This window comes from Lathyrus oleraceus, chromosome 3 (genome assembly GCF_024323335.1).
Source record: "Lathyrus oleraceus cultivar Zhongwan6 chromosome 3, CAAS_Psat_ZW6_1.0, whole genome shotgun sequence".
NCBI lineage: Eukaryota > Viridiplantae > Streptophyta > Magnoliopsida > Fabales > Fabaceae > Lathyrus > Lathyrus oleraceus.
In genome coordinates, this window is record NC_066581.1 from 416,739,338 (window position 1) to 416,748,012 (window position 8,675).

An 8,675-nucleotide genomic window follows, 5' to 3' on the forward strand; every position below is an offset into this window, starting at 1 on the left:
ACGGACGTGAGGGGTGTTAATACCTTCCCCTTGCGTAACCGACTCCTGAACCCTGATATTGGTTGCGACGACCATAATCATTGTCGTTTTGTCTTGGGTTTTATCGATATTTCCCCTTTCCTTTTTAGGAATAAAGTTTGGTGGCGACTCTGTTCAGTCCATCATTGCGAGCGTGCGATTGCGCTTCGCTTAAAGTCGTATCCCCATTTTTCGAGGTGCGACAGATGGCGACTCTGCTGGGGAAAACAATCCCTATGTAAGTCAACCCTAGTTTAGTTAGGTTTTTGTATGTGTGTTAGCTTTGTTTGTTTCTTTTTTCCTTTGTTATATGCTTTCTTTATCTCTGTTTTATCGCATTTTTATATCTGTATATATATCTATGGGTGGGTGTTGGGATTTTGATATCATGAATAAAGCTCTACACCTGAGCTTTGGAAAAAGAAGAGAGAACACATAAGTTTAGAATTGGAAGTTGTGTAGTGTTAGTCCCCAAGGGCCACTCCTTGCGTGCCTAGCATGAAGACTCCCCTAGAGTAGACCTATTTGTAGATCTCGTTATAAGACAGCTAGCCTGTTGCATGACGTTGATTCATGAAGGGTCCATGACTCTAGGACCCCCACTTAGAACTAGTTTTTGCTTTGGTGGTTGCATAATGATGGACTCCAAGGGCCTCTCCTTTTTGCACCCAATATGAAAACCCCGCCCAGAAGAGACCTTTCGTCACTCTTGTCATAAAACGGCTAGCCTGTTTTATGATGTTAATACGATTATGGTCCATGACTCTGGGAACCTTATCAAAAATGTAGAAACTATCTCGTGAGTGGTTTTATAGGTAGAAATCCTAGAACTATCTGTTAAGGAGCCTACCTAGTAAGATGTTCTGAGTTACTCACATTATCCCAGATCCTAACTACTTGGATTGCATTTTATTTGCATACCCAAAACATAAAAAAATACATTGCATCCATTCATATACCATTGCATCTGCACTCGTTATCATGCATTGCATATCATTTTCCAAAAATACAAAAAAACTCATCCATCCTTTGTCCATGAAGAGCAAAGTGATTCCTGACACGCGTTTAGAACAAAGAACCATGTCTAAGGAAAATTCAAGAAGCATTGGAGGAGGAAGGCTCAAGTACATATATCTTGATTTCTGGGCCAAGTAATGTGAAAGGGAAAGGACCCCTGAAACCCCTCAAGGTTTTGTACCACAAGGAAGAGGTCAAGGATGTGGCTAGTGAGATATCATCATTTCCTAGTAAGAGCATTGAGATATCACCTTGGATTTCCAATCCTCATGACATATAGCCAACTTCTATAACCTCTGATTCAAAACTCGTTGGTGGTTCCCAAGTCTCTCAAGCCAGTTCCACAACCTTACCCACCCGGGTATGACCCAAATGTGCAATGTGGATATCATGCTGGATCAGAAGGGAATTCAACCGAAGACTGCAATGCTTTCAAAGCCAAAGTATAACAGTTGATTGACAACAGGTACATAGCCTTTCAAGAAGGAAGCTTGTTGGTAAACGTTAACCCATCGGCCGGATAAGTGCGAAGATCTCAATGGGTGTCCCCCTAAGTTAATGGATCAAGTTTGAAGAAGTCATTCCCTAAAGATGGCAATCATTTGGTTGTTTCAGCATCTCTTTTGGAGTTTCCTCGCATGTTGATTGTTAGTTGCTTTTAAGCATTGTTGTTTTCTTTGAATTGGTAAGATTAATGAAATGTTTATGCATCTTTTGAATTAATCCATTCGTATTCACTCGTTTTTCATTCATGTTAAAAACAAAAATACTCCTCTCATTCAATTTTGTTTATCAAACCGTTGTGCTAACAAAGATTGGAAGGAGGATGATGAAAACGAAACACCTGAAATTATTGTGGTATGCTTTTGAGTAAAACCTTGTTGATGATGTAAGGCATTGTTTCAAATCCCCAAACACTGAAGAGATAAGGAGTTAATCCCTAGTCAACCACTTTGAGCCTAGAAGTTGGTGTTTATTTCGGATCTAAAACACTTAATCTTAACCTGGGGCAGAGTAGTTGTGTTCAGATAGTTTGACCATGCATTCGATCTTTCAAAAGAATTCGTCCATATGTACACCCTTCAATGAGGTTCAATCACATGTTATCCTTCACACACATGTTGAAGTTTCGAAGAAGTTGAGAAAAGCTAAAATTAGTGTTGGTTGATCCTCATCCACCAATAACCTGGCATTCAACACGAAAAAAACAGAAAAAGTCCGCTAAGTCAAACACCACAAAATGACTTAGGCAAAAGTCAGGGCATCCCGATGGACCGAAAGCTTCAAAGAAGCAGTCCAGGAAAAACTAGGGATAAAGAAAATCAATCAAAAGAGGTCATTAAATCCTCAACAAAAAAATAAGGTGACTGCCATTTCAAGAAAATCTCACCTTGAATCCTCATTTTCACTTTCGCACCTTCGAGGTCGAATGCGTGTATTGAACTAACTGAACATAGGAACTGGAGATCATCAAGAAGAAGGGGTGGGTAAAAATAAATTTTGAGCCTTATATCCTTTTGTTTCAAAAAAAAACCGTGAACCAGACCACGTTACAAACCTTAAAAGACCTAATTGAGACAGGGTCTATTTTGAAAGCATACTACAACAAGGTTGTGTTAACCTGACTCCAAATGATCTTTGTTAATCATTTGATCGCCCAACTTGCATACTGTGAATGACTTGATCACCATTGTGTTCTTATCAACGACTCGTTCACTGTATTTCACCCATTCATATCAATAAACTTTGATTTCAAATTTTCGCATAAGCATTGAATTAAAATTACCATTTTTGAATGAACAATCTTATTTGCGAGTCAACACTTAGCATCAAAGGAATTCCAAATACAGTTGAGGAACTTGATAAAGTGAAAGAAGTCTAGTCAGGGGCAAATCACTTTGAGCATCAGTTAATTCGAGCTAATCACCCTAAGGGTCATCTAGCCAAAAGTAATTTGCTTCAAGACTCAGACCGGGGCAAGCCACCTCAGAGCTCAATAAGTCCAAAGGAAGTCAATCAAGAGTCTACCATTCTAACATTTGGTTAGTCATGTTCAGACCATTGCAAGTTTCAAACACTTGGGGCAAGCCATCTCGAGGTAGTCTCATGGCAAGTTGTTTCCAAACTCACTTTCAAGGTGAACATTTCCAAAGACCCGACAGACTGGGGCAAGATGAGCCACAGAGGGGCAAAACCTCTTTCTTCATGCTTTCAAACTGCTCAAACAAATTCTGCCATACGTCAACAACTATTGAGTTTAAGACGAGTGCCCGAAAGTTATGCTAGCACGATTCATTAATCCTCCGAAAAGATCCATTTGGCTAAGTTGTGGCCTTCAAGATTGATAGAACTCTCCTTTGACAACATCTATCACAAAATATTTGGTTGATTTCTCGGTGTTGAGGAATCATGAGCTTCCATAAAAAGCCTCTACAACTCCCAGTCCACTCAAGTGTCAGCATTCTCATAGTCATGATCATTCACATATCATGCATAAAAGAATTCAAATCATGCATAGCCGAAATGTACTTCGTGCTCATTTTGCATTGACCCAGGTCTTGTTGTCGATCCTATATCCTTTGACCTTTAATTCCAATTTGTATTTGGTGCCCTTAAACCATCATCCGGTTTTCCCAGTCATTTTCAAGTCCGACTCAGTTGGCAATTTTGTCCAGGAGGTTCAATTTCTTTTTTGGATTATCCGATGAATTTCCGGATTACTCCTTTGTTTATTGATGTATTTCCATAACTTGTCTGATGTGTTTCCAGATGTTTCCCCACCTATCGAATGTATTCTCGAATATGTTTGTTTTAGATTCTGATGTATTTCCATAATTTCCTTGATGTATTACCGGATGTGTCTGTATTCTGATGTATTTCCAGAATGCCACTTATAATTCTGATGCATTTCTAGAATTCGTTTCTTTTACTCTCTGATGAATTCCCAGACATGTCATTTTTGTTCTGACGCACTTCCAGAACCCTTGTGTCACTCCCTGGAATCATCTCAAGACTCATTGGTGTCTCCTAAAACCCCGTTGTCACTAGCATTATTCCAAGCTCAGTTGTTACTAGAACTCACTTTAAACCCAATTTTTATTGGCATCATTGTCACTCTGTTTATAAATACAATTGTAATTGGTATCTAATTTTGGTTTTCACCAACCTCATTTCAAGTCCAATTGTTATTAGCACCAATCCGTCAAGCTGGTTGTAACCCATTGCTTTCGGTCAAAGTCCAGTTGTTGTTGGCAAGCTGGTTGTAATCCATTGCTTATGGTCAAAGTCCAATTGTTGTTGGCAAACTCCGTTAAAAGCTGGTTGTAATCCATTGCTTTCGGTCAAAGTCCAGTTGTTGCTGGCAAGCTGGTTGTAACCCATTGCTTTCGGTCAAAGTCCAATTGTTGTTGGCAAAATCTGTTAAAAGCTGGTTGTAATCCATTGCTTACAGTCAAAGTCCAATTGTTGTTGGCACCAATCTGTTAAAAAGCTGGTTGTAATCCATTGCTTACAGTCAAAAGTCCAATTGTTGTTGGCAAAATCCGTTAAAAGTTGGTTGTAATCCATTACTTACGGTTAAAAGTCCAATTGTTATTGGCACGTACAGAGAGTTTAATTACCCTGTCTTTCCTGATGGTTCCGTGAAGGTCATGTATGACTTATCATCTTGAGGAATTTCCAGAAGCTTGGAGGTTTTTCGTGTTAGAAAACTCCAATGATGTTGGTTTTGTTTGATTTCTTTGTAAAGAATCATCATAGCCTTTTGCACGGATGATCTACTTATAAGAAGACTCCTGCTTATCTTTGTTTTGCATAAATTCCCTATTAGGAATCTCCAAAATCTTTGATTGGATGAATTTCTTGTGAGAAATCTCCAGAATTGTCAGATGTATTCTAAAGTGTCAGGTCATGTATGAACCTATTGATGAAACTTGATATGTTTGTTCTTCAGTATTTTCAGGTCATGTATGAACCTATGTGTCGCAACCTGAAAAAAGGAATGCGAAAAAAACAACCGGCGAGAAAAGAGATGACAGAAGAGTCGCCATCGTGCGTTATTTATCCCAAAGGAGGGAAAGGAAACGCTCGAAGTAAACCTGAAAAAAGGAAAGGAAAAGACAAGGTCTCGCAACCAAATCTTGGGTTCGAGAGCCGATTATGCGAAGGGAAGGTATTAGCACCCCTACGCATCCGTAGTACTCTACGGGATCCACTTTTGTTGTTCTTGTCTGAAGGGTGCGTGTATATCTAATGTACTACTTACTAAAAGGGGGGTCAAAAGAAAATGACTCGCACGGATGTCGCATCCACTGCATACGTATCTCATCTGAATATGAGAATCAGAGTCTTCGTAGCTCGGCTACCTAGGGGTTAAAGAGGAGTGTGCTCGCTAAGACATCGCGTCTTATGCCTACGTATCTCATCTGGAATGAGAATCAGAGCAAGCCGTAGTTCGGCTAACTACGGGTTATGGGTTGTGTTTTTGGGTGAACGACGTTACTACGCAATCTACCAGATGCTCGACCTTTGGAGACTTACTCGCCTGTAGTAGAAGGAGTTAACGTGTTCTTAGGAGAAGAAAAATCAATGAGTTTGTTTGTGTTTTAGGAATGCTCATGCAAAAAAGGAAGTCCTAGACGAAGGAACAGTGCTACCTTAATTGACATGCAAATGAGAGACTGTACGAAGCCTAACAATCTTATGGGGAAACGATCACATCACACAAAACATGTATCTTAAAGTAAACGCGCCAACAGGGGGGCTCAAACATACATGGGTAGGGCTTTAGTCAAGAGGGGTCATATCAACCTCGACAAACAAGCCATGGAATAGGTAATCAAATGGGCTCTTAACCACTGACATTGAACGTCAGGGTGAGCAAATCAAAAGGGTAATGAGGATAAGACCTCATAGCTCTTAACCCTGGACAAGGTGAGCTCATGACAAAAAGTGGGGATTCAGAAAGGTGGAACCCTCTCCACTGACTGACCGGACAAAAGATTTTGGGCTTTTGTTCTGAAGCATCGACACGTAGTGCGAGCATAAAGAACGACACACTGAATAACGGGGGATTGATTACTAATCCCTTTTATCCGTCAATTGCCTCTGCATGGAGGTCTTTGGGCACAAAAGTAAACAAACAAAAGAAAAAATTGCCTCCTATTGAGGTCTTCTAGCTAAGAAAGCGGTAAAATGCGGGAAAGATAAAGGGATCAAGAGATCTACCACACCGATAAAGATCCGAAGTAACAACAACTCAAGAAATAAGAAACCCAGAGATCTCTCAGGCTAGCACCATCAAAGAAAACAAGTCAGCAAAGCAATCAGAATAAATCTCCAAATGGTATCCCACAAATAAAGGGGAATACCAAGCAAGCTATCTCTTCAAGGTTCATGTGAGTCCTCACAAAAAAAAAACTCGACAAACAGGTTAGAATAACAAGGTGGGGCGCAATCAAGAGTTGCCCCAAATCAAAATGTAACCACATGAATCATTCCATTAAAATTCACAAAAAGAGCTCACAAAAAGCAACCAAGTGTAGGAGGCCTAAACCTCTTGTTAAACACATGCATCAAAAGGGTATCAAAATTCAAAGTCAGGGGCAAGGATCCACACATCAAGACATGACATACATACTAAAACATGTGCCCACATGCAAAACCTAACGATAATACCTCATACATTCAGAGCATTCAAATTGAAAGTATAGAGTAATGGAAATAGGGCAAACCTGATTGGAGAGATCGAATGAAATTGAATTTCCCGGTTGGGTTTGCAAAGCAATCTGAGGGTTATATGAGAAGGAATTGGCTCTTTGCAGATGAGTTCCTTTCAGTCTCCGGAGGTTGCTCTAAACTCTGTTAGCTCTTCTCTCATATCTTTTTTCCAGGGTTTTTTGGGAGATGGAAGTCTAGAATTTATAACCTGATTTTTGTGACTTTGTGGGCTCAAAAGAGAGAGGTCCAAGTCCAAGATTTTTCTGTTATATTTTATTTATTTATTTATTTATTTATTTATTCGTTTTTATTTTTATTTTTATTTTGTTTTTTTCGTTTTTTTTTATCAAAACGCGTGGGCTTCGCCTAGCGAGCATGATAGTTCAAGAAATTCCTCTGAGCGTAGGTGATTCTGGTGGCTTTTCTTGGGACTCGCTAGGCGACCCATTCTGCTCGCCTAGCGAGCATGACAGCTCATGAACAAACTTTTGCTCCTTCAAGATTAACGTTTTGACTGATGAATAGACCCCATTTGAACATGTTGGAAGTATCTCAAGTCATTCCCTTGTGTTGACTGATCACCCAGATAGGACCCACAAAGTGTCTTGGATGATATTCAAGCTTCTTGGATCTAATTCTGATTGACATGATGAAATGCAATATGAAATGTTAAATGACCTAAAAATGAATGCATGAATGAGGGGGGGGGGGGAAATTTTGAGGTATTACACTATGGTTGAAGTTTTCTTTGTGTTTTCTAGTTTGCCAGGTCACGTCTGAACCTGTTATTAAATTCTTTGACTTTCTCCAGAATCGTCAGGTCATGTCTGAACTTGTTGTTGAAACACTTTGAATTTTCCAATGTTGTCAGGTCATGTTTGAGCCTGTTGATGGAACTTTTGTTTGTTTATTTTCTAGTATTGTCAGGTCATGTTTGAACCTGTTGATAAAACCTTTTGATATCCCCCAACATTATCAGGTCATGTTTGAACCTGTTATTGAAACTCGTTGAATATTCCAAATGGTCAGGTCATGTATGAACCTATTGATGAGATTCTTTGATTTTTTTCCAGTGTTGTTAGGTCATGTATGAACCTGTTGAATAAAGTTTCCTTGATATTCAAGTTGTCATTAAGTCATGTATGAACCTGTTGGTCAAACCTTCCTTGTATGTTCCGAAATGCTGCCAGGTCATGTTTGAACTTGTTAATTGAACACTCATTGAATATTCAAGTGTTGTTAGGTCATGTTTGAACCAGTTGTTGGAAATTCTTTGAATATTCAAGTGTTGTCAGGTCATGTTTGAACCTGCTGTTGAAAACTCTTTGAATAGTCAAGTGTTGTCAAGTCATGTATGAACCTGTTGTTGAAAATTCTTTGGATGTTCCTGTTTTGTCAGGTCATGTATGAACCTGTTTTTCAGCCTTTATTCCAGTATTACCAGGTCATGTCTGAACCTGTTTTGAAGAATCTTTCTCTATGATTATTTCAGTGTTCTCAGGTCATGTATGAACTGTTGATATACTCGTTTTGAACTTTTTCTGATTTTGTTAGGTCATGTTTGAACTTGCTGTCAGAACCGTTCTTGGTATTCCCCAGCATTGTCAGGTCATGTATGAACTCGTTGCTGTTGAGCCTTTATTCCAGTATTACCAGGTCATGTTTGAACCTGTTTCGAAGAATCTTTTCTTTGATTATTCCAGTGTTGTCAGGTCGTGTATGAACCTGTTGCTGAACCTTTTGTTCCAATGTTGTCAAGTCAGGTATGAACTTGTTGTGGAAATTTTCTCAAAATGTTCAAGTTGGTCATCAGGTCATGTATGAACCTGTTGATGTACTCTCTTTTGAACTTTTTCTAAGTTTGTTAGGTCATGTTTGAACTTGTTGTGAGATCTTCTTGATATCCCCCAGCGTTGTCAGGT